The following is a 25,320-nucleotide window of genomic DNA, read 5'->3' as shown; positions in this document are numbered from 1 at the left end:
GGGAAGGCCACACCCACTCTCTTCAATAGAAAGCTTACAATATAGCACCCTGGAAATGTAGGATTCCTGGACCAATTTTGGGAGAAAATGTTAACATTTCTCTTCCTTTCTTTGCCTTACAGTATCTAAAGAAGTGATCTATATGATGGGAGATGTTCACAGTGATACACAGACCCTGGGATGCCATGGCACCATCCAGAGCCAACAACGGTGACTTAACAGCTCCAACTCACACTCTCCTTTGTGCTACCTGACTCATAGGTATGGTGGGTCTCATTATAACATGGGTGGTTAGCCAGAATATGGAAGTAAAGTGGTAACTTAGTGCTAGTTTGAGGACCACACAGGCCCAGCCCACAGGACAGCACAGGGTATTCTCCTTCAGTGTGGTCTCTTGAGCATACCACAGAAGCCTAGGGGCAAGCGTGCTCAAGAGAGCAGCCCTGCCCTGGACCAATGCTGATAGCAGGCAGCATCTGATTGTTTCTCAATGACTGTCCTGAGAACATATATCTGAGGTCAGGTACAGAGCAACTTTGGCTCTGTCACCTTCTGGGACCAGCTAATAGCCTGCGAACCGGGAAAGCACGTTGACTTTTGTCAACTTTGCTGCTAAACCTGATCAGTTTCCATTAGGAAAGGAAGCATGGCTTCCAGAAAGGCAAAGTAAGGGTAAAGTGGGAAGGACAGTAACATAGGACATGTTGAGGAACAGCACAGCTGATCTTCAACAGTCATGTTTAAAGATTCAGGAGATGAGGTTCTGACCCCATAGAGGACACAATATCCTCGGAGTGGCCCAACCATTTTCCTTGTCAATGGCAAGAAATTAGTCTCCTCTTGGGAAAAAAATGTTTGGGGAGCAAAGTAGGCAAAGTTTATGACCATTGGCTCCTTAAACTGGGGTGGGTATGGGGTGATGTCCCACAGAGTCTCAACACTGTCCCTGCATTTTCTGCCCTGTACCCCGCAGAAGAGCTGATGTGACTGATGATACCAGCACACTGACATGTTGAAACACCCTTGGGTCGTCACCGTGACATCTCAGAGCTGTGATGACTGACAGATGACATCTTTATCTTCCTTGGCCACCAGTTTGTAGGTATGTGTAATGGTGGGACAGTACTTCTGTGTTAGTCCAGTACCATGAGAAGTTAGTCCACTAGTGCAGTAGTTAGTCCTGATTTCTGGGTTCTTCTAATGGCTGTTCTTCAGGGTCAGCTACACAGAATGTTGTAGTACGCTGTGATCAGAGATCTGCCCTCAGCACCCACTAAGGAATACAGGTGTGCAGTTGGCTAGGGAGAGAGGGGGCCCCATCCAGGACCGATGATGAGATCTGGTGGCGTTTGAGTGATAAACACTCCATGAACGCCAGCTATCCAGAAATCTGAGGTCAATCCCGATGCCTTGCTAAGAGCTAATCTGTGGATGGAGGCCATAGGCATATGCCTGTCCCTTGTGGACCTGTGGTGCGAGGTGAGGGCTTGAGTGGTCTTTGGTCATGTGACTCAGAAGCTATGCTGGGGCAGCTTGAGGTCTGCCTATGGACTTGGGTTAGAGTGGGCTTGATAATCTACTTGAATGTGAGGGAAGGCCACACCCACTCCCTTCCAGAGAAAGCTTACAAGATAGCACCCTTGAAATGCAGGAATCCTGGGACAATCTTGGGAGGAAGTTACAATATGTCTCTTCCTTTTTTTGTCATCCAGTAACCAGAGAAGTGATCTACGTGACTGGAGAGGTTTGCAGTGATGGCCATTTCCGGGATGCCATGGCAGCAGTAGAGCCAATGGTGACTCCACAGCTCCGGATCTCATTCTCCTGTTTGGCACCTGATTCATAGGTATGGTGGGTCTCATCATAACATGGGTGGGTAGGCAGACCATGGAAGGAAAGTGATAACTTAGTGCTAGTTTGAGGACCAGGCAGTGTACAGCCCCAGTACAGCACAGGGTATTTTCCTACAGTATGGTCACTCAAGTGCACCACAGATACAAAGGAATAAGTCAAGCCTGGAGGCCCAAGAGTTAGAAGCCCAACCCAGGACCAATGATGAGATCTGGTGGCATCTGATTGTTTCTCAATGAGACATGAGAACAGATATCTGAGGTCAGGTACTGAGCAACTTCTGCTCTGTCAACTTCTGGGACCAGCTGAGAGCCTGAGAACAGGGAAAGCAGCATGACTTTTGTTAGCTTTGCTGCTTAACCTCATCAGTTTCCATTAGGCAAGGAAACATGGCTTCCAGAAAGGCAAGGTCTGGGTAAAGTGGGAAGAACAATGACCTAGGGCATGTTGGGGCAACACAGCTTGGAGGCCCCAAAAGTCATGTTGAGAGAATGCGGCCATGAGGTGCTGACCTCATCATGGACACCCTAGCCTTATCTTGGCCAAACACCTTTTTCCTGGTCAATGGCAAGAAATTAGTCTCTCCTGCGAAGAAATGTTTCAGGAGCAAAGTAGTTTATGACCATTGGCTTCCTAAATGAGGTGGGCATGGGGTGATGACCCACACAGTCTCAACAGGATCTCCATTTTTTCTGCCCTGTACCCTGCAGACAACCTGATGTGACAAATGATACCAGCATGCTGAGACGTAGAAACAGCCTTGTGTCCTCATTGTGACTTCTCTGAGCTCTGATGACGGTGCAACAGCATCTTGATCTTCCTTGGCCACCAGTTTGCAGGTATGTGTAATGGTGGGAGAGTGTGCAGTACCATGAGACAGTTAGGGCACTAGTGCAATAGTTACTCGAGATTTCTCAGTTGTTCTACTACACAGAATGTTGTAGTACCCTGTGATCAGAGCTCTGCCCTCAGCACCCACTAAGGAATAAAGGTGTGCAGTTGGCTAGGGAGAGAGGGGGCCCCATCCAGGACCGATGATGAGATCTGGTGGCGTTTGAGTGATAAACACTCCATGAACGCCAGCTATCCAGAAATCTGAGGTCAATCCCGATGCCTTGCTGAGAGCTAATCTGTGGATGGAGGCCATAGGCATATGCCTGTCCCTTGTGGACGTGTGGTGCGAGGCGAGGGCTTGAGTGCTCTTTGGTCATGTGACTCAGAAGCTATGCTGGGCCAGCTTGAGGTCTGGCCCAGGAGTAGGTCAGACTAGGCTTGAAAATCCACTTGAATGTGAGGGAAGGCCACACCCACTCTCTTCAATAGAAAGCTTACAATATAGCACCCTGGAAATGTAGGATTCCTGGACCAATTTTGGGAGAAAATGTTAACATTTCTCTTCCTTTCTTTGCCTTACAGTATCTAAAGAAGTGATCTATATGATGGGAGATGTTCACAGTGATACACAGACCCTGGGATGCCATGGCACCATCCAGAGCCAACAACGGTGACTTAACAGCTCCAACTCACACTCTCCTTTGTGCTACCTGACTCATAGGTATGGTGGGTCTCATTATAACATGGGTGGTTAGCCAGAATATGGAAGTAAAGTGGTAACTTAGTGCTAGTTTGAGGACCACACAGTGCCCAGCCACAGGACAGCACAGGGTATTCTCCTTCAGTGTGGTCTCTTGAGCATACCACAGAAGCCTAGGGGCAAGCGTGCTCAAGAGAGCAGCCCTGCCCTGGACCAATGCTGATAGCAGGCAGCATCTGATTGTTTCTCAATGACTGTCCTGAGAACATATATCTGAGGTCAGGTACAGAGCAACTTTGGCTCTGTCACCTTCTGGGACCAGCTAATAGCCTGCGAACCGGGAAAGCACGTTGACTTTTGTCAACTTTGCTGCTAAACCTGATCAGTTTCCATTAGGAAAGGAAGCATGGCTTCCAGAAAGGCAAAGTAAGGGTAAAGTGGGAAGGACAGTAACATAGGACATGTTGAGGAACAGCACAGCTGATCTTCAACAGTCATGTTTAAAGATTCAGGAGATGAGGTTCTGACCCCATAGAGGACACAATATCCTCGGAGTGGCCCAACCATTTTCCTTGTCAATGGCAAGAAATTAGTCTCCTCTTGGGAAAAAAATGTTTGGGGAGCAAAGTAGGCAAAGTTTATGACCATTGGCTCCTTAAACTGGGGTGGGTATGGGGTGATGTCCCACAGAGTCTCAACACTGTCCCTGCATTTTCTGCCCTGTACCCCGCAGAAGAGCTGATGTGACTGATGATACCAGCACACTGACATGTTGAAACACCCTTGGGTCGTCACCGTGACATCTCAGAGCTGTGATGACTGACAGATGACATCTTTATCTTCCTTGGCCACCAGTTTGTAGGTATGTGTAATGGTGGGACAGTACTTCTGTGTTAGTCCAGTACCATGAGAAGTTAGTCCACTAGTGCAGTAGTTAGTCCTGATTTCTGGGTTCTTCTAATGGCTGTTCTTCAGGGTCAGCTACACAGAATGTTGTAGTACGCTGTGATCAGAGATCTGCCCTCAGCACCCACTAAGGAATACAGGTGTGCAGTTGGCTAGGGAGAGAGGGGGCCCCATCCAGGACCGATGATGAGATCTGGTGGCGTTTGAGTGATAAACACTCCATGAACGCCAGCTATCCAGAAATCTGAGGTCAATCCCGATGCCTTGCTAAGAGCTAATCTGTGGATGGAGGCCATAGGCATATGCCTGTCCCTTGTGGACCTGTGGTGCGAGGTGAGGGCTTGAGTGGTCTTTGGTCATGTGACTCAGAAGCTATGCTGGGGCAGCTTGAGGTCTGCCTATGGACTTGGGTTAGAGTGGGCTTGATAATCTACTTGAATGTGAGGGAAGGCCACACCCACTCCCTTCCAGAGAAAGCTTACAAGATAGCACCCTTGAAATGCAGGAATCCTGGGACAATCTTGGGAGGAAGTTACAATATGTCTCTTCCTTTTTTTGTCATCCAGTAACCAGAGAAGTGATCTACGTGACTGGAGAGGTTTGCAGTGATGGCCATTTCCGGGATGCCATGGCAGCAGTAGAGCCAATGGTGACTCCACAGCTCCGGATCTCATTCTCCTGTTTGGCACCTGATTCATAGGTATGGTGGGTCTCATCATAACATGGGTGGGTAGGCAGACCATGGAAGGAAAGTGATAACTTAGTGCTAGTTTGAGGACCAGGCAGTGTACAGCCCCAGTACAGCACAGGGTATTTTCCTACAGTATGGTCACTCAAGTGCACCACAGATACAAAGGAATAAGTCAAGCCTGGAGGCCCAAGAGTTAGAAGCCCAACCCAGGACCAATGATGAGATCTGGTGGCATCTGATTGTTTCTCAATGAGACATGAGAACAGATATCTGAGGTCAGGTACTGAGCAACTTCTGCTCTGTCAACTTCTGGGACCAGCTGAGAGCCTGAGAACAGGGAAAGCAGCATGACTTTTGTTAGCTTTGCTGCTTAACCTCATCAGTTTCCATTAGGCAAGGAAACATGGCTTCCAGAAAGGCAAGGTCTGGGTAAAGTGGGAAGAACAATGACCTAGGGCATGTTGGGGCAACACAGCTTGGAGGCCCCAAAAGTCATGTTGAGAGAATGCGGCCATGAGGTGCTGACCTCATCATGGACACCCTAGCCTTATCTTGGCCAAACACCTTTTTCCTGGTCAATGGCAAGAAATTAGTCTCTCCTGCGAAGAAATGTTTCAGGAGCAAAGTAGTTTATGACCATTGGCTTCCTAAATGAGGTGGGCATGGGGTGATGACCCACACAGTCTCAACAGGATCTCCATTTTTTCTGCCCTGTACCCTGCAGACAACCTGATGTGACAAATGATACCAGCATGCTGAGACGTAGAAACAGCCTTGTGTCCTCATTGTGACTTCTCTGAGCTCTGATGACGGTGCAACAGCATCTTGATCTTCCTTGGCCACCAGTTTGCAGGTATGTGTAATGGTGGGAGAGTGTGCAGTACCATGAGACAGTTAGGGCACTAGTGCAATAGTTACTCGAGATTTCTCAGTTGTTCTACTACACAGAATGTTGTAGTACCCTGTGATCAGAGCTCTGCCCTCAGCACCCACTAAGGAATAAAGGTGTGCAGTTGGCTAGGGAGAGAGGGGGCCCCATCCAGGACCGATGATGAGATCTGGTGGCGTTTGAGTGATAAACACTCCATGAACGCCAGCTATCCAGAAATCTGAGGTCAATCCCGATGCCTTGCTGAGAGCTAATCTGTGGATGGAGGCCATAGGCATATGCCTGTCCCTTGTGGACGTGTGGTGCGAGGCGAGGGCTTGAGTGCTCTTTGGTCATGTGACTCAGAAGCTATGCTGGGCCAGCTTGAGGTCTGGCCCAGGAGTAGGTCAGACTAGGCTTGAAAATCCACTTGAATGTGAGGGAAGGCCACACCCACTCTCTTCAATAGAAAGCTTACAATATAGCACCCTGGAAATGTAGGATTCCTGGACCAATTTTGGGAGAAAATGTTAACATTTCTCTTCCTTTCTTTGCCTTACAGTATCTAAAGAAGTGATCTATATGATGGGAGATGTTCACAGTGATACACAGACCCTGGGATGCCATGGCACCATCCAGAGCCAACAACGGTGACTTAACAGCTCCAACTCACACTCTCCTTTGTGCTACCTGACTCATAGGTATGGTGGGTCTCATTATAACATGGGTGGTTAGCCAGAATATGGAAGTAAAGTGGTAACTTAGTGCTAGTTTGAGGACCACACAGTGCCCAGCCACAGGACAGCACAGGGTATTCTCCTTCAGTGTGGTCTCTTGAGCATACCACAGAAGCCTAGGGGCAAGCGTGCTCAAGAGAGCAGCCCTGCCCTGGACCAATGCTGATAGCAGGCAGCATCTGATTGTTTCTCAATGACTGTCCTGAGAACATATATCTGAGGTCAGGTACAGAGCAACTTTGGCTCTGTCACCTTCTGGGACCAGCTAATAGCCTGCGAACCGGGAAAGCACGTTGACTTTTGTCAACTTTGCTGCTAAACCTGATCAGTTTCCATTAGGAAAGGAAGCATGGCTTCCAGAAAGGCAAAGTAAGGGTAAAGTGGGAAGGACAGTAACATAGGACATGTTGAGGAACAGCACAGCTGATCTTCAACAGTCATGTTTAAAGATTCAGGAGATGAGGTTCTGACCCCATAGAGGACACAATATCCTCGGAGTGGCCCAACCATTTTCCTTGTCAATGGCAAGAAATTAGTCTCCTCTTGGGAAAAAAATGTTTGGGGAGCAAAGTAGGCAAAGTTTATGACCATTGGCTCCTTAAACTGGGGTGGGTATGGGGTGATGTCCCACAGAGTCTCAACACTGTCCCTGCATTTTCTGCCCTGTACCCCGCAGAAGAGCTGATGTGACTGATGATACCAGCACACTGACATGTTGAAACACCCTTGGGTCGTCACCGTGACATCTCAGAGCTGTGATGACTGACAGATGACATCTTTATCTTCCTTGGCCACCAGTTTGTAGGTATGTGTAATGGTGGGACAGTACTTCTGTGTTAGTCCAGTACCGTGAGAAGTTAGTCCACTAGTGCAGTAGTTAGTCCTGATTTCTGGGTTCTTCTAATGGCTGTTCTTCAGGGTCAGCTACACAGAATGTTGTAGTACGCTGTGATCAGAGATCTGCCCTCAGCACCCACTAAGGAATACAGGTGTGCAGTTGGCTAGGGAGAGAGGGGGCCCCATCCAGGACCGATGATGAGATCTGGTGGCGTTTGAGTGATAAACACTCCATGAACGCCAGCTATCCAGAAATCTGAGGTCAATCCCGATGCCTTGCTAAGAGCTAATCTGTGGATGGAGGCCATAGGCATATGCCTGTCCCTTGTGGACCTGTGGTGCGAGGTGAGGGCTTGAGTGGTCTTTGGTCATGTGACTCAGAAGCTATGCTGGGGCAGCTTGAGGTCTGCCTATGGACTTGGGTTAGAGTGGGCTTGATAATCTACTTGAATGTGAGGGAAGGCCACACCCACTCCCTTCCAGAGAAAGCTTACAAGATAGCACCCTTGAAATGCAGGAATCCTGGGACAATCTTGGGAGGAAGTTACAATATGTCTCTTCCTTTTTTTGTCATCCAGTAACCAGAGAAGTGATCTACGTGACTGGAGAGGTTTGCAGTGATGGCCATTTCCGGGATGCCATGGCAGCAGTAGAGCCAATGGTGACTCCACAGCTCCGGATCTCATTCTCCTGTTTGGCACCTGATTCATAGGTATGGTGGGTCTCATCATAACATGGGTGGGTAGGCAGACCATGGAAGGAAAGTGATAACTTAGTGCTAGTTTGAGGACCAGGCAGTGTACAGCCCCAGTACAGCACAGGGTATTTTCCTACAGTATGGTCACTCAAGTGCACCACAGATACAAAGGAATAAGTCAAGCCTGGAGGCCCAAGAGTTAGAAGCCCAACCCAGGACCAATGATGAGATCTGGTGGCATCTGATTGTTTCTCAATGAGACATGAGAACAGATATCTGAGGTCAGGTACTGAGCAACTTCTGCTCTGTCAACTTCTGGGACCAGCTGAGAGCCTGAGAACAGGGAAAGCAGCATGACTTTTGTTAGCTTTGCTGCTTAACCTCATCAGTTTCCATTAGGCAAGGAAACATGGCTTCCAGAAAGGCAAGGTCTGGGTAAAGTGGGAAGAACAATGACCTAGGGCATGTTGGGGCAACACAGCTTGGAGGCCCCAAAAGTCATGTTGAGAGAATGCGGCCATGAGGTGCTGACCTCATCATGGACACCCTAGCCTTATCTTGGCCAAACACCTTTTTCCTGGTCAATGGCAAGAAATTAGTCTCTCCTGCGAAGAAATGTTTCAGGAGCAAAGTAGTTTATGACCATTGGCTTCCTAAATGAGGTGGGCATGGGGTGATGACCCACACAGTCTCAACAGGATCTCCATTTTTTCTGCCCTGTACCCTGCAGACAACCTGATGTGACAAATGATACCAGCATGCTGAGACGTAGAAACAGCCTTGTGTCCTCATTGTGACTTCTCTGAGCTCTGATGACGGTGCAACAGCATCTTGATCTTCCTTGGCCACCAGTTTGCAGGTATGTGTAATGGTGGGAGAGTGTGCAGTACCATGAGACAGTTAGGGCACTAGTGCAATAGTTACTCGAGATTTCTCAGTTGTTCTACTACACAGAATGTTGTAGTACCCTGTGATCAGAGCTCTGCCCTCAGCACCCACTAAGGAATAAAGGTGTGCAGTTGGCTAGGGAGAGAGGGGGCCCCATCCAGGACCGATGATGAGATCTGGTGGCGTTTGAGTGATAAACACTCCATGAACGCCAGCTATCCAGAAATCTGAGGTCAATCCCGATGCCTTGCTGAGAGCTAATCTGTGGATGGAGGACATAGGCATATGCCTGTCCCTTGTGGACGTGTGGTGCGAGGCGAGGGCTTGAGTGCTCTTTGGTCATGTGACTCAGAAGCTATGCTGGGCCAGCTTGAGGTCTGGCCCAGGAGTAGGTCAGACTAGGCTTGAAAATCCACTTGAATGTGAGGGAAGGCCACACCCACTCTCTTCAATAGAAAGCTTACAATATAGCACCCTGGAAATGTAGGATTCCTGGACCAATTTTGGGAGAAAATGTTAACATTTCTCTTCCTTTCTTTGCCTTACAGTATCTAAAGAAGTGATCTATATGATGGGAGATGTTCACAGTGATACACAGACCCTGGGATGCCATGGCACCATCCAGAGCCAACAACGGTGACTTAACAGCTCCAACTCACACTCTCCTTTGTGCTACCTGACTCATAGGTATGGTGGGTCTCATTATAACATGGGTGGTTAGCCAGAATATGGAAGTAAAGTGGTAACTTAGTGCTAGTTTGAGGACCACACAGTGCCCAGCCACAGGACAGCACAGGGTATTCTCCTTCAGTGTGGTCTCTTGAGCATACCACAGAAGCCTAGGGGCAAGCGTGCTCAAGAGAGCAGCCCTGCCCTGGACCAATGCTGATAGCAGGCAGCATCTGATTGTTTCTCAATGACTGTCCTGAGAACATATATCTGAGGTCAGGTACAGAGCAACTTTTGCTCTGTCACCTTCTGGGACCAGCTAATAGCCTGCGAACCGGGAAAGCACGTTGACTTTTGTCAACTTTGCTGCTAAACCTGATCAGTTTCCATTAGGAAAGGAAGCATGGCTTCCAGAAAGGCAAAGTAAGGGTAAAGTGGGAAGGACAGTAACATAGGACATGTTGAGGAACAGCACAGCTGATCTTCAACAGTCATGTTTAAAGATTCAGGAGATGAGGTTCTGACCCCATAGAGGACACAATATCCTCGGAGTGGCCCAACCATTTTCCTTGTCAATGGCAAGAAATTAGTCTCCTCTTGGGAAAAAAATGTTTGGGGAGCAAAGTAGGCAAAGTTTATGACCATTGGCTCCTTAAACTGGGGTGGGTATGGGGTGATGTCCCACAGAGTCTCAACACTGTCCCTGCATTTTCTGCCCTGTACCCCGCAGAAGAGCTGATGTGACTGATGATACCAGCACACTGACATGTTGAAACACCCTTGGGTCGTCACCGTGACATCTCAGAGCTGTGATGACTGACAGATGACATCTTTATCTTCCTTGGCCACCAGTTTGTAGGTATGTGTAATGGTGGGACAGTACTTCTGTGTTAGTCCAGTACCGTGAGAAGTTAGTCCACTAGTGCAGTAGTTAGTCCTGATTTCTGGGTTCTTCTAATGGCTGTTCTTCAGGGTCAGCTACACAGAATGTTGTAGTACGCTGTGATCAGAGATCTGCCCTCAGCACCCACTAAGGAATACAGGTGTGCAGTTGGCTAGGGAGAGAGGGGGCCCCATCCAGGACCGATGATGAGATCTGGTGGCGTTTGAGTGATAAACACTCCATGAACGCCAGCTATCCAGAAATCTGAGGTCAATCCCGATGCCTTGCTAAGAGCTAATCTGTGGATGGAGGCCATAGGCATATGCCTGTCCCTTGTGGACCTGTGGTGCGAGGTGAGGGCTTGAGTGGTCTTTGGTCATGTGACTCAGAAGCTATGCTGGGGCAGCTTGAGGTCTGCCTATGGACTTGGGTTAGAGTGGGCTTGATAATCTACTTGAATGTGAGGGAAGGCCACACCCACTCCCTTCCAGAGAAAGCTTACAAGATAGCACCCTTGAAATGCAGGAATCCTGGGACAATCTTGGGAGGAAGTTACAATATGTCTCTTCCTTTTTTTGTCATCCAGTAACCAGAGAAGTGATCTACGTGACTGGAGAGGTTTGCAGTGATGGCCATTTCCGGGATGCCATGGCAGCAGTAGAGCCAATGGTGACTCCACAGCTCCGGATCTCATTCTCCTGTTTGGCACCTGATTCATAGGTATGGTGGGTCTCATCATAACATGGGTGGGTAGGCAGACCATGGAAGGAAAGTGATAACTTAGTGCTAGTTTGAGGACCAGGCAGTGTACAGCCCCAGTACAGCACAGGGTATTTTCCTACAGTATGGTCACTCAAGTGCACCACAGATACAAAGGAATAAGTCAAGCCTGGAGGCCCAAGAGTTAGAAGCCCAACCCAGGACCAATGATGAGATCTGGTGGCATCTGATTGTTTCTCAATGAGACATGAGAACAGATATCTGAGGTCAGGTACTGAGCAACTTCTGCTCTGTCAACTTCTGGGACCAGCTGAGAGCCTGAGAACAGGGAAAGCAGCATGACTTTTGTTAGCTTTGCTGCTTAACCTCATCAGTTTCCATTAGGCAAGGAAACATGGCTTCCAGAAAGGCAAGGTCTGGGTAAAGTGGGAAGAACAATGACCTAGGGCATGTTGGGGCAACAGAGCTTGGAGGCCCCAAAAGTCATGTTGAGAGAATGCGGCCATGAGGTGCTGACCTCATCATGGACACCCTAGCCTTATCTTGGCCAAACACTTTTTTCCTGGTCAATGGCAAGAAATTAGTCTCTCCTGCGAAGAAATGTTTCAGGAGCAAAGTAGTTTATGACCATTGGCTTCCTAAATGAGGTGGGCATGGGGTGATGACCCACACAGTCTCAACAGGATCTCCATTTTTTCTGCCCTGTACCCTGCAGACAACCTGATGTGACAAATGATACCAGCATGCTGAGACGTAGAAACAGCCTTGTGTCCTCATTGTGACTTCTCTGAGCTCTGATGACGGTGCAACAGCATCTTGATCTTCCTTGGCCACCAGTTTGCAGGTATGTGTAATGGTGGGAGAGTGTGCAGTACGATGAGACAGTTAGGGCACTAGTGCAATAGTTACTCGAGATTTCTCAGTTGTTCTACTACACAGAATGTTGTAGTACCCTGTGATCAGAGCTCTGCCCTCAGCACCCACTAAGGAATAAAGGTGTGCAGTTGGCTAGGGAGAGAGGGGGCCCCATCCAGGACCGATGATGAGATCTGGTGGCGTTTGAGTGATAAACACTCCATGAACGCCAGCTATCCAGAAATCTGAGGTCAATCCCGATGCCTTGCTGAGAGCTAATCTGTGGATGGAGGCCATAGGCATATGCCTGTCCCTTGTGGACGTGTGGTGCGAGGCGAGGGCTTGAGTGCTCTTTGGTCATGTGACTCAGAAGCTATGCTGGGCCAGCTTGAGGTCTGGCCCAGGAGTAGGTCAGACTAGGCTTGAAAATCCACTTGAATGTGAGGGAAGGCCACACCCACTCTCTTCAATAGAAAGCTTACAATATAGCACCCTGGAAATGTAGGATTCCTGGACCAATTTTGGGAGAAAATGTTAACATTTCTCTTCCTTTCTTTGCCTTACAGTATCTAAAGAAGTGATCTATATGATGGGAGATGTTCACAGTGATACACAGACCCTGGGATGCCATGGCACCATCCAGAGCCAACAACGGTGACTTAACAGCTCCAACTCACACTCTCCTTTGTGCTACCTGACTCATAGGTATGGTGGGTCTCATTATAACATGGGTGGTTAGCCAGAATATGGAAGTAAAGTGGTAACTTAGTGCTAGTTTGAGGACCACACAGTGCCCAGCCACAGGACAGCACAGGGTATTCTCCTTCAGTGTGGTCTCTTGAGCATACCACAGAAGCCTAGGGGCAAGCGTGCTCAAGAGAGCAGCCCTGCCCTGGACCAATGCTGATAGCAGGCAGCATCTGATTGTTTCTCAATGACTGTCCTGAGAACATATATCTGAGGTCAGGTACAGAGCAACTTTGGCTCTGTCACCTTCTGGGACCAGCTAATAGCCTGCGAACCGGGAAAGCACGTTGACTTTTGTCAACTTTGCTGCTAAACCTGATCAGTTTCCATTAGGAAAGGAAGCATGGCTTCCAGAAAGGCAAAGTAAGGGTAAAGTGGGAAGGACAGTAACATAGGACATGTTGAGGAACAGCACAGCTGATCTTCAACAGTCATGTTTAAAGATTCAGGAGATGAGGTTCTGACCCCATAGAGGACACAATATCCTCGGAGTGGCCCAACCATTTTCCTTGTCAATGGCAAGAAATTAGTCTCCTCTTGGGAAAAAATGTTTGGGGAGCAAAGTAGGCAAAGTTTATGACCATTGGCTCCTTAAACTGGGGTGGGTATGGGGTGATGTCCCACAGAGTCTCAACACTGTCCCTGCATTTTCTGCCCTGTACCCCGCAGAAGAGCTGATGTGACTGATGATACCAGCACACTGACATGTTGAAACACCCTTGGGTCGTCACCGTGACATCTCAGAGCTGTGATGACTGACAGATGACATCTTTATCTTCCTTGGCCACCAGTTTGTAGGTATGTGTAATGGTGGGACAGTACTTCTGTGTTAGTCCAGTACCATGAGAAGATAGTCCACTAGTGCAGTAGTTAGTCCTGATTTCTGGGTTCTTCTAATGGCTGTTCTTCAGGATCAGCTACACAGAATGTTGTAGTACGCTGTGATCAGAGATCTGCCCTCAGCACCCACTAAGGAATACAGGTGTGCAGTTGGCTAGGGAGAGAGGGGGCCCCATCCAGGACCGATGATGAGATCTGGTGGCGTTTGAGTGATTAAACACTCCATGAACGCCAGCTATCCAGAAATCTGAGGTCAATCCCGATGCCTTGCTAAGAGCTAATCTGTGGATGGAGGCCATAGGCATATGCCTGTCCCTTGTGGACCTGTGGTGCGAGGTGAGGGCTTGAGTGGTCTTTGGTCATGTGACTCAGAAGCTATGCTGGGGCAGCTTGAGGTCTGCCTATGGACTTGGGTTAGAGTGGGCTTGATAATCTACTTGAATGTGAGGGAAGGCCACACCCACTCCCTTCCAGAGAAAGCTTACAAGATAGCACCCTTGAAATGCAGGAATCCTGGGACAATCTTGGGAGGAAGTTACAATATGTCTCTTCCTTTTTTTGTCATCCAGTAACCAGAGAAGTGATCTACGTGACTGGAGAGGTTTGCAGTGATGGCCATTTCCGGGATGCCATGGCAGCAGTAGAGCCAATGGTGACTCCACAGCTCCGGATCTCATTCTCCTGTTTGGCACCTGATTCATAGGTATGGTGGGTCTCATCATAACATGGGTGGGTAGGCAGACCATGGAAGGAAAGTGATAACTTAGTGCTAGTTTGAGGACCAGGCAGTGTACAGCCCCAGTACAGCACAGGGTATTTTCCTACAGTATGGTCACTCAAGTGCACCACAGATACAACAAAGGAATAAGTCAAGCCTGAAGGCCCAAGAGTTAGAAGCCCAACCCAGGACCAATGATGAGATCTGGTGGCATCTGATTGTTTCTCAATGAGACATGAGAACAGATATCTGAGGTCAGGTACTGAGCAACTTCTGCTCTGTCAACTTCTGGGACCAGCTGAGAGCCTGAGAACAGGGAAAGCAGCATGACTTTTGTTAGCTTTGCTGCTTAACCTCATCAGTTTCCATTAGGCAAGGAAACATGGCTTCCAGAAAGGCAAGGTCTGGGTAAAGTGGGAAGAACAATGACCTAGGGCATGTTGGGGCAACAGAGCTTGGAGGCCCCAAAAGTCATGTTGAGAGAATGCGGCCATGAGGTGCTGACCTCATCATGGACACCCTAGCCTTATCTTGGCCAAACACTTTTTTCCTGGTCAATGGCAAGAAATTAGTCTCTCCTGCGAAGAAATGTTTCAGGAGCAAAGTAGTTTATGACCATTGGCTTCCTAAATGAGGTGGGCATGGGGTGATGACCCACACAGTCTCAACAGGATCTCCATTTTTTCTGCCCTGTACCCTGCAGACAACCTGATGTGACAAATGATACCAGCATGCTGAGACGTAGAAACAGCCTTGTGTCCTCATTGTGACTTCTCTGAGCTCTGATGACGGTGCAACAGCATCTTGATCTTCCTTGGCCACCAGTTTGTAGGTATGTGTAATGGTGGGAGAGTGTGCAGTACCATGAGACAGTTAGGGCACTAGTGCAATAGTTACTCGAGATTTCTCAGTTGTTCTACTACACAGAATGTTGTAGTACCCTGTGATCAGAGCTCTGCCCTCAGCACCCACTAAGGAATAAAGGTGTGCAGTTGGCCAGGGAGAGAGGGGGCCCCATCCAGGACCGATGATGAGATCTGGTGGCGTTTGAGTGATAAACACTCCATGAACGCCAGCTATCCAGAAATCTGAGGTCAATCCCGATGCCTTGCTGAGAGCTAATCTGTGGATGGAGGCCATAGGCATATGCCTGTCCCTTGTGGACGTGTGGTGCGAGGCGAGGGCTTGAGTGCTCTTTGGTCATGTGACTCAGAAGCTATGCTGGGCCAGCTTGAAGTCTGGCCCAGGAGTAGGTCAGACTAGGCTTGAAAATCCACTTGAATGTGAGGGAAGGCCACACCCACTCTCTTCAATAGAAAGCTTACAATATAGCACCCTGGAAATGTAGGATTCCTGGACCAATTTTGGGAGAAAATGTTAACATTTCTCTTCCTTTCTTTGCCTTGCAGTATCTAAAGAAGTGATCTGTATGATGGGAGATGTTCACAGTGATACACAGACCCTGGGATGCCATGGCACCATCCAGAGCCAACAACGGTGACTTAACAGCTCCAACTCACACTCTCCTTTGTGCTACCTGACTCATAGGTATGGTGGGTCTCATTATAACATGGGTGGTTAGCCAGAATATGGAAGTAAAGTGGTAACTTAGTGCTAGTTTGAGGACCACACAGTGCCCAGCCACAGGACAGCACAGGGTATTCTCCTTCAGTGTGGTCTCTTGAGCATACCACAGAAGCCTAGGGGCAAGCGTGCTCAAGAGAGCAGCCCTGCCCTGGACCAATGCTGATAGCAGGCAGCATCTGATTGTTTCTCAATGACTGTCCTGAGAACATATATCTGAGGTCAGGTACAGAGCAACTTTGGCTCTGTCACCTTCTGGGACCAGCTAATAGCCTGCGAACCGGGAAAGCACGTTGACTTTTGTCAACTTTGCTGCTAAACCTGATCAGTTTCCATTAGGAAAGGAAGCATGGCTTCCAGAAAGGCAAAGTAAGGGTAAAGTGGGAAGGACAGTAACATAGGACATGTTGAGGAACAGCACAGCTGATCTTCAACAGTCATGTTTAAAGATTCAGGAGATGAGGTTCTGACCCCATAGAGGACACAATATCCTCGGAGTGGCCCAACCATTTTCCTTGTCAATGGCAAGAAATTAGTCTCCTCTTGGGAAAAAATGTTTGGGGAGCAAAGTAGGCAAAGTTTATGACCATTGGCTCCTTAAACTGGGGTGGGTATGGGGTGATGTCCCACAGAGTCTCAACACTGTCCCTGCATTTTCTGCCCTGTACCCCGCAGAAGAGCTGATGTGACTGATGATACCAGCACACTGACATGTTGAAACACCCTTGGGTCGTCACCGTGACATCTCAGAGCTGTGATGACTGACAGATGACATCTTTATCTTCCTTGGCCACCAGTTTGTAGGTATGTGTAATGGTGGGACAGTACTTCTGTGTTAGTCCAGTACCATGAGAAGTTAGTCCACTAGTGCAGTAGTTAGTCCTGATTTCTGGGTTCTTCTAATGGCTGTTCTTCAGGATCAGCTACACAGAATGTTGTAGTACGCTGTGATCAGAGATCTGCCCTCAGCACCCACTAAGGAATACAGGTGTGCAGTTGGCTAGGGAGAGAGGGGGCCCCATCCAGGACCGATGATGAGATCTGGTGGCGTTTGAGTGATTAAACACTCCATGAACGCCAGCTATCCAGAAATCTGAGGTCAATCCCGATGCCTTGCTAAGAGCTAATCTGTGGATGGAGGCCATAGGCATATGCCTGTCCCTTGTGGACCTGTGGTGCGAGGTGAGGGCTTGAGTGGTCTTTGGTCATGTGACTCAGAAGCTATGCTGGGGCAGCTTGAGGTCTGCCTATGGACTTGGGTTAGAGTGGGCTTGATAATCTACTTGAATGTGAGGGAAGGCCACACCCACTCCCTTCCAGAGAAAGCTTACAAGATAGCACCCTTGAAATGCAGGAATCCTGGGACAATCTTGGGAGGAAGTTACAATATGTCTCTTCCTTTTTTTGTCATCCAGTAACCAGAGAAGTGATCTACGTGACTGGAGAGGTTTGCAGTGATGGCCATTTCCGGGATGCCATGGCAGCAGTAGAGCCAATGGTGACTCCACAGCTCCGGATCTCATTCTCCTGTTTGGCACCTGATTCATAGGTATGGTGGGTCTCATCATAACATGGGTGGGTAGGCAGACCATGGAAGGAAAGTGATAACTTAGTGCTAGTTTGAGGACCAGGCAGTGTACAGCCCCAGTACAGCACAGGGTATTTTCCTACAGTATGGTCACTCAAGTGCACCACAGATACAACAAAGGAATAAGTCAAGCCTGAAGGCCCAAGAGTTAGAAGCCCAACCCAGGACCAATGATGAGATCTGGTGGCATCTGATTGTTTCTCAATGAGACATGAGAACAGATATCTGAGGTCAGGTACTGAGCAACTTCTGCTCTGTCAACTTCTGGGACCAGCTGAGAGCCTGAGAACAGGGAAAGCAGCATGACTTTTGTTAGCTTTGCTGCTTAACCTCATCAGTTTCCATTAGGCAAGGAAACATGGCTTCCAGAAAGGCAAGGTCTGGGTAAAGTGGGAAGAACAATGACCTAGGGCATGTTGGGGCAACAGAGCTTGGAGGCCCCAAAAGTCATGTTGAGAGAATGCGGCCATGAGGTGCTGACCTCATCATGGACACCCTAGCCTTATCTTGGCCAAACACTTTTTTCCTGGTCAATGGCAAGAAATTAGTCTCTCCTGCGAAGAAATGTTTCAGGAGCAAAGTAGTTTATGACCATTGGCTTCCTAAATGAGGTGGGCATGGGGTGATGACCCACACAGTCTCAACAGGATCTCCATTTTTTCTGCCCTGTAGCCTGCAGACAACCTGATGTGACAAATGATACCAGCATGCTGAGACGTAGAAACAGCCTTGTGTCCTCATTGTGACGTCTCTGAGCTCTGATGACGGTGCAACAGCATCTTGATCTTCCTTGGCCACCAGTTTGTAGGTATGTGTAATGGTGGGAGAGTGTGCAGTACCATGAGACAGTTAGGGCACTAGTGCAATAGTTACTCGAGATTTCTCAGTTGTTCTACTACACAGAATGTTGTAGTACCCTGTGATCAGAGCTCTGCCCTCAGCACCCACTAAGGAATAAAGGTGTGCAGTTGGCCAGGGAGAGAGGGGGCCCCATCCAGGACCGATGATGAGATCTGGTGGCGTTTGAGTGATAAACACTCCATGAACGCCAGCTATCCAGAAATCTGAGGTCAATCCCGATGCCTGGCTGAGAGCTAATCTGTGGATGGAGGCCATAGGCATATGCCTGTCCCTTGTGGACGTGTGGTGCGAGGCGAGGGCTTGAGTGCTCTTTGGTCATGTGACTCAGAAGCTATGCTGGGCCAGCTTGAAGTCTGGCCCAGGAGTAGGTCAGACTAGGCTTGAAAATCCACTTGAATGTGAGGGAAGGCCACACCCACTCTCTTCAATAGAAAGCTTACAATATAGCACCCTGGAAATGTAGGATTCCTGGACCAATTTTGGGAGAAAATGTTAACATTTCTCTTCCTTTCTTTGCCTTGCAGTATCTAAAGAAGTGATCTATATGATGGGAGATGTTCACAGTGATACACAGACCCTGGGATGCCATGGCACCATCCAGAGCCAACAACGGTGACTTAACAGCTCCAACTCACACTCTCCTTTGTGCTACCTGACTCATAGGTATGGTGGGTCTCATTATAACATGGGTGGTTAGCCAGAATATGGAAGTAAAGTGGTAACTTAGTGCTAGTTTGAGGACCACACAGTGCCCAGCCACAGGACAGCACAGGGTATTCTCCTTCAGTGTGGTCTCTTGAGCATACCACAGAAGCCTAGGGGCAAGCGTGCTCAAGAGAGCAGCCCTGCCCTGGACCAATGCTGATAGCAGGCAGCATCTGATTGTTTCTCAATGACTGTCCTGAGAACATATATCTGAGGTCAGGTACAGAGCAACTTTGGCTCTGTCACCTTCTGGGACCAGCTAATAGCCTGCGAACCGGGAAAGCACGTTGACTTTTGTCAACTTTGCTGCTAAACCTGATCAGTTTCCATTAGGAAAGGAAGCATGGCTTCCAGAAAGGCAAAGTAAGGGTAAAGTGGGAAGGACAGTAACATAGGACATGTTGAGGAACAGCACAGCTGATCTTCAACAGTCATGTTTAAAGATTCAGGAGATGAGGTTCTGACCCCATAGAGGACACAATATCCTCGGAGTGGCCCAACCATTTTCCTTGTCAATGGCAAGAAATTAGTCTCCTCTTGGGAAAAAAATGTTTGGGGAGCAAAGTAGGCAAAGTTTATGACCATTGGCTCCTTAAACTGGGGTGGGTATGGGGTGATGTCCCACAGAGTCTCAACACTGTCCCTGCATTTTCTGCCCTGTACCCCGCAGAAGAGCTGATGTGACTGATGATACCAGCACACTGACATGTTGAAACACCCTTGGGTCGTCACCGTGACATCTCAGAGCTGTGATGACTGACAGATGACATCTTTATCTTCCTTGGCCACCAGTTTGTAGGTATGTGTAATGGTGGGACAGTACTTCTGTGTTAGTCCAGTACCGTGAGAAGTTAGTCCACTAGTGCAGTAGTTAGTCCTGATTTCTGGGTTCTTCTAATGGCTGTTCTTCAGGGTCAGCTACACAGAATGTTGTAGTACGCTGTGATCAGAGATCTGCCCTCAGCACCCACTAAGGAATACAGGTGTGCAGTTGGCTAGGGAGAGAGGGGGCCCCATCCAGGACCGATGATGAGATCTGGTGGCGTTTGAGTGATAAACACTCCATGAACGCCAGCTATCCAGAAATCTGAGGTCAATCCCGATGCCTTGCTAAGAGCTAATCTGTGGATGGAGGCCATAGGCATATGCCTGTCCCTTGTGGACCTGTGGTGCGAGGTGAGGGCTTGAGTGGTCTTTGGTCATGTGACTCAGAAGCTATGCTGGGGCAGCTTGAGGTCTGCCTATGGACTTGGGTTAGAGTGGGCTTGATAATCTACTTGAATGTGAGGGAAGGCCACACCCACTCCCTTCCAGAGAAAGCTTACAAGATAGCACCCTTGAAATGCAGGAATCCTGGGACAATCTTGGGAGGAAGTTACAATATGTCTCTTCCTTTTTTTGTCATCCAGTAACCAGAGAAGTGATCTACGTGACTGGAGAGGTTTGCAGTGATGGCCATTTCCGGGATGCCATGGCAGCAGTAGAGCCAATGGTGACTCCACAGCTCCGGATCTCATTCTCCTGTTTGGCACCTGATTCATAGGTATGGTGGGTCTCATCATAACATGGGTGGGTAGGCAGACCATGGAAGGAAAGTGATAACTTAGTGCTAGTTTGAGGACCAGGCAGTGTACAGCCCCAGTACAGCACAGGGTATTTTCCTACAGTATGGTCACTCAAGTGCACCACAGATACAAAGGAATAAGTCAAGCCTGGAGGCCCAAGAGTTAGAAGCCCAACCCAGGACCAATGATGAGATCTGGTGGCATCTGATTGTTTCTCAATGAGACATGAGAACAGATATCTGAGGTCAGGTACTGAGCAACTTCTGCTCTGTCAACTTCTGGGACCAGCTGAGAGCCTGAGAACAGGGAAAGCAGCATGACTTTTGTTAGCTTTGCTGCTTAACCTCATCAGTTTCCATTAGGCAAGGAAACATGGCTTCCAGAAAGGCAAGGTCTGGGTAAAGTGGGAAGAACAATGACCTAGGGCATGTTGGGGCAACAGAGCTTGGAGGCCCCAAAAGTCATGTTGAGAGAATGCGGCCATGAGGTGCTGACCTCATCATGGACACCCTAGCCTTATCTTGGCCAAACACTTTTTTCCTGGTCAATGGCAAGAAATTAGTCTCTCCTGCGAAGAAATGTTTCAGGAGCAAAGTAGTTTATGACCATTGGCTTCCTAAATGAGGTGGGCATGGGGTGATGACCCACACAGTCTCAACAGGATCTCCATTTTTTCTGCCCTGTAGCCTGCAGACAACCTGATGTGACAAATGATACCAGCATGCTGAGACGTAGAAACAGCCTTGTGTCCTCATTGTGACGTCTCTGAGCTCTGATGACGGTGCAACAGCATCTTGATCTTCCTTGGCCACCAGTTTGTAGGTATGTGTAATGGTGGGAGAGTGTGCAGTACCATGAGACAGTTAGGGCACTAGTGCAATAGTTACTCGAGATTTCTCAGTTGTTCTACTACACAGAATGTTGTAGTACCCTGTGATCAGAGCTCTGCCCTCAGCACCCACTAAGGAATAAAGGTGTGCAGTTGGCCAGGGAGAGAGGGGGCCCCATCCAGGACCGATGATGAGATCTGGTGGCGTTTGAGTGATAAACACTCCATGAACGCCAGCTATCCAGAAATCTGAGGTCAATCCCGATGCCTGGCTGAGAGCTAATCTGTGGATGGAGGCCATAGGCATATGCCTGTCCCTTGTGGACGTGTGGTGCGAGGCGAGGGCTTGAGTGCTCTTTGGTCATGTGACTCAGAAGCTATGCTGGGCCAGCTTGAAGTCTGGCCCAGGAGTAGGTCAGACTAGGCTTGAAAATCCACTTGAATGTGAGGGAAGGCCACACCCACTCTCTTCAATAGAAAGCTTACAATATAGCACCCTGGAAATGTAGGATTCCTGGACCAATTTTGGGAGAAAATGTTAACATTTCTCTTCCTTTCTTTGCCTTGCAGTATCTAAAGAAGTGATCTATATGATGGGAGATGTTCACAGTGATACACAGACCCTGGGATGCCATGGCACCATCCAGAGCCAACAACGGTGACTTAACAGCTCCAACTCACACTCTCCTTTGTGCTACCTGACTCATAGGTATGGTGGGTCTCATTATAACATGGGTGGTTAGCCAGAATATGGAAGTAAAGTGGTAACTTAGTGCTAGTTTGAGGACCACACAGTGCCCAGCCACAGGACAGCACAGGGTATTCTCCTTCAGTGTGGTCTCTTGAGCATACCACAGAAGCCTAGGGGCAAGCGTGCTCAAGAGAGCAGCCCTGCCCTGGACCAATGCTGATAGCAGGCAGCATCTGATTGTTTCTCAATGACTGTCCTGAGAACATATATCTGAGGTCAGGTACAGAGCAACTTTGGCTCTGTCACCTTCTGGGACCAGCTAATAGCCTGCGAACCGGGAAAGCACGTTGACTTTTGTCAACTTTGCTGCTAAACCTGATCAGTTTCCATTAGGAAAGGAAGCATGGCTTCCAGAAAGGCAAAGTAAGGGTAAAGTGGGAAGGACAGTAACATAGGACATGTTGAGGAACAGCACAGCTGATCTTCAACAGTCATGTTTAAAGATTCAGGAGATGAGGTTCTGACCCCATAGAGGACACAATATCCTCGGAGTGGCCCAACCATTTTCCTTGTCAATGGCAAGAAATTAGTCTCCTCTTGGGAAAAAATGTTTGGGGAGCAAAGTAGGCAAAGTTTATGACCATTGGCTCCTTAAACTGGGGTGGGTATGGGGTGATGTCCCACAGAGTCTCAACACTGTCCCTGCATTTTCTGCCCTGTACCCCGCAGAAGAGCTGATGTGACTGATGATACCAGCACACTGACATGTTGAAACACCCTTGGGTCGTCACCGTGACATCTCAGAGCTGTGATGACTGACAGATGACATCTTTATCTTCCTTGGCCACCAGTTTGTAGGTATGTGTAATGGTGGGACAGTACTTCTGTGTTAGTCCAGTACCATGAGAAGTTAGTCCACTAGTGCAGTAGTTAGTCCTGATTTCTGGGTTCTTCTAATGGCTGTTCTTCAGGATCAGCTACACAGAATGTTGTAGTACGCTGTGATCAGAGATCTGCCCTCAGCACCCACTAAGGAATACAGGTGTGCAGTTGGCTAGGGAGAGAGGGGGCCCCATCCAGGACCGATGATGAGATCTGGTGGCGTTTGAGTGATTAAACACTCCATGAACGCCAGCTATCCAGAAATCTGAGGTCAATCCCGATGCCTTGCTAAGAGCTAATCTGTGGATGGAGGCCATTGGCATATGCCTGTCCCTTGTGGACCTGTGGTGCGAGGTGAGGGCTTGAGTGGTCTTTGGTCATGTGACTCAGAAGCAATGCTGGGGCAGCTTGAGGTCTGCCTATGGACTTGGGTTAGAGTGGGCTTGATAATCTACTTGAATGTGAGGGAAGGCCACACCCACTCCCTTCCAGAGAAAGCTTACAAGATAGCACCCTTGAAATGCAGGAATCCTGGGACAATCTTGGGAGGAAGTTACAATATGTCTCTTCCTTTTTTTGTCATCCAGTAACCAGAGAAGTGATCTACGTGACTGGAGAGGTTTGCAGTGATGGCCATTTCCGGGATGCCATGGCAGCAGTAGAGCCAATGGTGACTCCACAGCTCCGGATCTCATTCTCCTGTTTGGCACCTGATTCATAGGTATGGTGGGTCTCATCATAACATGGGTGGGTAGGCAGACCATGGAAGGAAAGTGATAACTTAGTGCTAGTTTGAGGACCAGGCAGTGTACAGCCCCAGTACAGCACAGGGTATTTTCCTACAGTATGGTCACTCAAGTGCACCACAGATACAACAAAGGAATAAGTCAAGCCTGAAGGCCCAAGAGTTAGAAGCCCAACCCAGGACCAATGATGAGATCTGGTGGCATCTGATTGTTTCTCAATGAGACATGAGAACAGATATCTGAGGTCAGGTACTGAGCAACTTCTGCTCTGTCAACTTCTGGGACCAGCTGAGAGCCTGAGAACAGGGAAAGCAGCATGACTTTTGTTAGCTTTGCTGCTTAACCTCATCAGTTTCCATTAGGCAAGGAAACATGGCTTCCAGAAAGGCAAGGTCTGGGTAAAGTGGGAAGAACAATGACCTAGGGCATGTTGGGGCAACAGAGCTTGGAGGCCCCAAAAGTCATGTTGAGAGAATGCGGCCATGAGGTGCTGACCTCATCATGGACACCCTAGCCTTATCTTGGCCAAACACTTTTTTCCTGGTCAATGGCAAGAAATTAGTCTCTCCTGCGAAGAAATGTTTCAGGAGCAAAGTAGTTTATGACCATTGGCTTCCTAAATGAGGTGGGCATGGGGTGATGACCCACACAGTCTCAACAGGATCTCCATTTTTTCTGCCCTGTAGCCTGCAGACAACCTGATGTGACAAATGATACCAGCATGCTGAGACGTAGAAACAGCCTTGTGTCCTCATTGTGACGTCTCTGAGCTCTGATGACGGTGCAACAGCATCTTGATCTTCCTTGGCCACCAGTTTGTAGGTATGTGTAATGGTGGGAGAGTGTGCAGTACCATGAGACAGTTAGGGCACTAGTGCAATAGTTACTCGAGATTTCTCAGTTGTTCTACTACACAGAATGTTGTAGTACCCTGTGATCAGAGCTCTGCCCTCAGCACCCACTAAGGAATAAAGGTGTGCAGTTGGCCAGGGAGAGAGGGGGCCCCATCCAGGACCGATGATGAGATCTGGTGGCGTTTGAGTGATAAACACTCCATGAACGCCAGCTATCCAGAAATCTGAGGTCAATCCCGATGCCTGGCTGAGAGCTAATCTGTGGATGGAGGCCATAGGCATATGCCTGTCCCTTGTGGACGTGTGGTGCGAGGCGAGGGCTTGAGTGCTCTTTGGTCATGTGACTCAGAAGCTATGCTGGGCCAGCTTGAAGTCTGGCCCAGGAGTAGGTCAGACTAGGCTTGAAAATCCACTTGAATGTGAGGGAAGGCCACACCCACTCTCTTCAATAGAAAGCTTACAATATAGCACCCTGGAAATGTAGGATTCCTGGACCAATTTTGGGAGAAAATGTTAACATTTCTCTTCCTTTCTTTGCCTTGCAGTATCTAAAGAAGTGATCTATATGATGGGA

The 25,320-nt window shown here is 48.6% G+C and overlaps 8 non-coding genes and 16 pseudogenes across 8 annotated transcripts; all 24 read left to right on the top strand.

Moving 5' to 3' along the window:
* Positions 1–1,322: 1,322 nt before the first annotated feature.
* Positions 1,323–1,401, top strand: LOC127688132 (uncharacterized; annotated as a pseudogene).
* A 644-nt stretch (positions 1,402–2,045) lies between these two features.
* Positions 2,046–2,118, top strand: LOC127688178 (small nucleolar RNA SNORD113/SNORD114 family). Its single transcript, XR_007978589.1, has one exon. It is a non-coding gene; the product is annotated as a small nucleolar RNA SNORD113/SNORD114 family (small nucleolar RNA).
* A 760-nt stretch (positions 2,119–2,878) lies between these two features.
* LOC127688131 (uncharacterized) lies at positions 2,879–2,957 on the top strand (annotated as a pseudogene).
* Positions 2,958–4,467: 1,510 nt separating this feature from the next.
* On the top strand, positions 4,468–4,546 carry LOC127688129 (uncharacterized; annotated as a pseudogene).
* Positions 4,547–5,190: 644 nt separating this feature from the next.
* LOC127688177 (small nucleolar RNA SNORD113/SNORD114 family) lies at positions 5,191–5,263 on the top strand. The gene has a single exon (XR_007978588.1). It is a non-coding gene; the product is annotated as a small nucleolar RNA SNORD113/SNORD114 family (small nucleolar RNA).
* A 760-nt stretch (positions 5,264–6,023) lies between these two features.
* On the top strand, positions 6,024–6,102 carry LOC127688127 (uncharacterized; annotated as a pseudogene).
* A 1,510-nt stretch (positions 6,103–7,612) lies between these two features.
* LOC127688126 (uncharacterized) lies at positions 7,613–7,691 on the top strand (annotated as a pseudogene).
* A 644-nt stretch (positions 7,692–8,335) lies between these two features.
* LOC127688175 (small nucleolar RNA SNORD113/SNORD114 family) lies at positions 8,336–8,408 on the top strand. Its single transcript, XR_007978586.1, has one exon. It is a non-coding gene; the product is annotated as a small nucleolar RNA SNORD113/SNORD114 family (small nucleolar RNA).
* A 760-nt stretch (positions 8,409–9,168) lies between these two features.
* LOC127688125 (uncharacterized) lies at positions 9,169–9,247 on the top strand (annotated as a pseudogene).
* A 1,510-nt stretch (positions 9,248–10,757) lies between these two features.
* On the top strand, positions 10,758–10,836 carry LOC127688124 (uncharacterized; annotated as a pseudogene).
* A 644-nt stretch (positions 10,837–11,480) lies between these two features.
* LOC127688174 (small nucleolar RNA SNORD113/SNORD114 family) lies at positions 11,481–11,553 on the top strand. Its single transcript, XR_007978585.1, has one exon. It is a non-coding gene; the product is annotated as a small nucleolar RNA SNORD113/SNORD114 family (small nucleolar RNA).
* Positions 11,554–12,313: 760 nt separating this feature from the next.
* Positions 12,314–12,392, top strand: LOC127688123 (uncharacterized; annotated as a pseudogene).
* Positions 12,393–13,901: 1,509 nt separating this feature from the next.
* On the top strand, positions 13,902–13,981 carry LOC127688159 (uncharacterized; annotated as a pseudogene).
* Positions 13,982–14,628: 647 nt separating this feature from the next.
* LOC127688173 (small nucleolar RNA SNORD113/SNORD114 family) lies at positions 14,629–14,701 on the top strand. The gene has a single exon (XR_007978584.1). It is a non-coding gene; the product is annotated as a small nucleolar RNA SNORD113/SNORD114 family (small nucleolar RNA).
* A 760-nt stretch (positions 14,702–15,461) lies between these two features.
* LOC127688122 (uncharacterized) lies at positions 15,462–15,540 on the top strand (annotated as a pseudogene).
* A 1,509-nt stretch (positions 15,541–17,049) lies between these two features.
* On the top strand, positions 17,050–17,129 carry LOC127688158 (uncharacterized; annotated as a pseudogene).
* Positions 17,130–17,776: 647 nt separating this feature from the next.
* Positions 17,777–17,849, top strand: LOC127688172 (small nucleolar RNA SNORD113/SNORD114 family). Its single transcript, XR_007978583.1, has one exon. It is a non-coding gene; the product is annotated as a small nucleolar RNA SNORD113/SNORD114 family (small nucleolar RNA).
* Positions 17,850–18,609: 760 nt separating this feature from the next.
* LOC127688121 (uncharacterized) lies at positions 18,610–18,688 on the top strand (annotated as a pseudogene).
* A 1,510-nt stretch (positions 18,689–20,198) lies between these two features.
* LOC127688120 (uncharacterized) lies at positions 20,199–20,277 on the top strand (annotated as a pseudogene).
* Positions 20,278–20,921: 644 nt separating this feature from the next.
* Positions 20,922–20,994, top strand: LOC127688171 (small nucleolar RNA SNORD113/SNORD114 family). Its single transcript, XR_007978582.1, has one exon. It is a non-coding gene; the product is annotated as a small nucleolar RNA SNORD113/SNORD114 family (small nucleolar RNA).
* A 760-nt stretch (positions 20,995–21,754) lies between these two features.
* LOC127688119 (uncharacterized) lies at positions 21,755–21,833 on the top strand (annotated as a pseudogene).
* A 1,509-nt stretch (positions 21,834–23,342) lies between these two features.
* Positions 23,343–23,422, top strand: LOC127688157 (uncharacterized; annotated as a pseudogene).
* Positions 23,423–24,069: 647 nt separating this feature from the next.
* Positions 24,070–24,142, top strand: LOC127688170 (small nucleolar RNA SNORD113/SNORD114 family). Its single transcript, XR_007978581.1, has one exon. It is a non-coding gene; the product is annotated as a small nucleolar RNA SNORD113/SNORD114 family (small nucleolar RNA).
* A 760-nt stretch (positions 24,143–24,902) lies between these two features.
* Positions 24,903–24,981, top strand: LOC127688117 (uncharacterized; annotated as a pseudogene).
* The last annotated feature ends 339 nt before the right edge of the window (positions 24,982–25,320 follow it).

Source organism: Apodemus sylvaticus, chromosome 6 (genome assembly GCF_947179515.1).
Source record: "Apodemus sylvaticus chromosome 6, mApoSyl1.1, whole genome shotgun sequence".
NCBI lineage: Eukaryota > Metazoa > Chordata > Mammalia > Rodentia > Muridae > Apodemus > Apodemus sylvaticus.
The sequence above is the reverse complement of the archived record's forward strand: the minus strand, read 5'-3'. Positions and strand labels throughout refer to the sequence as shown.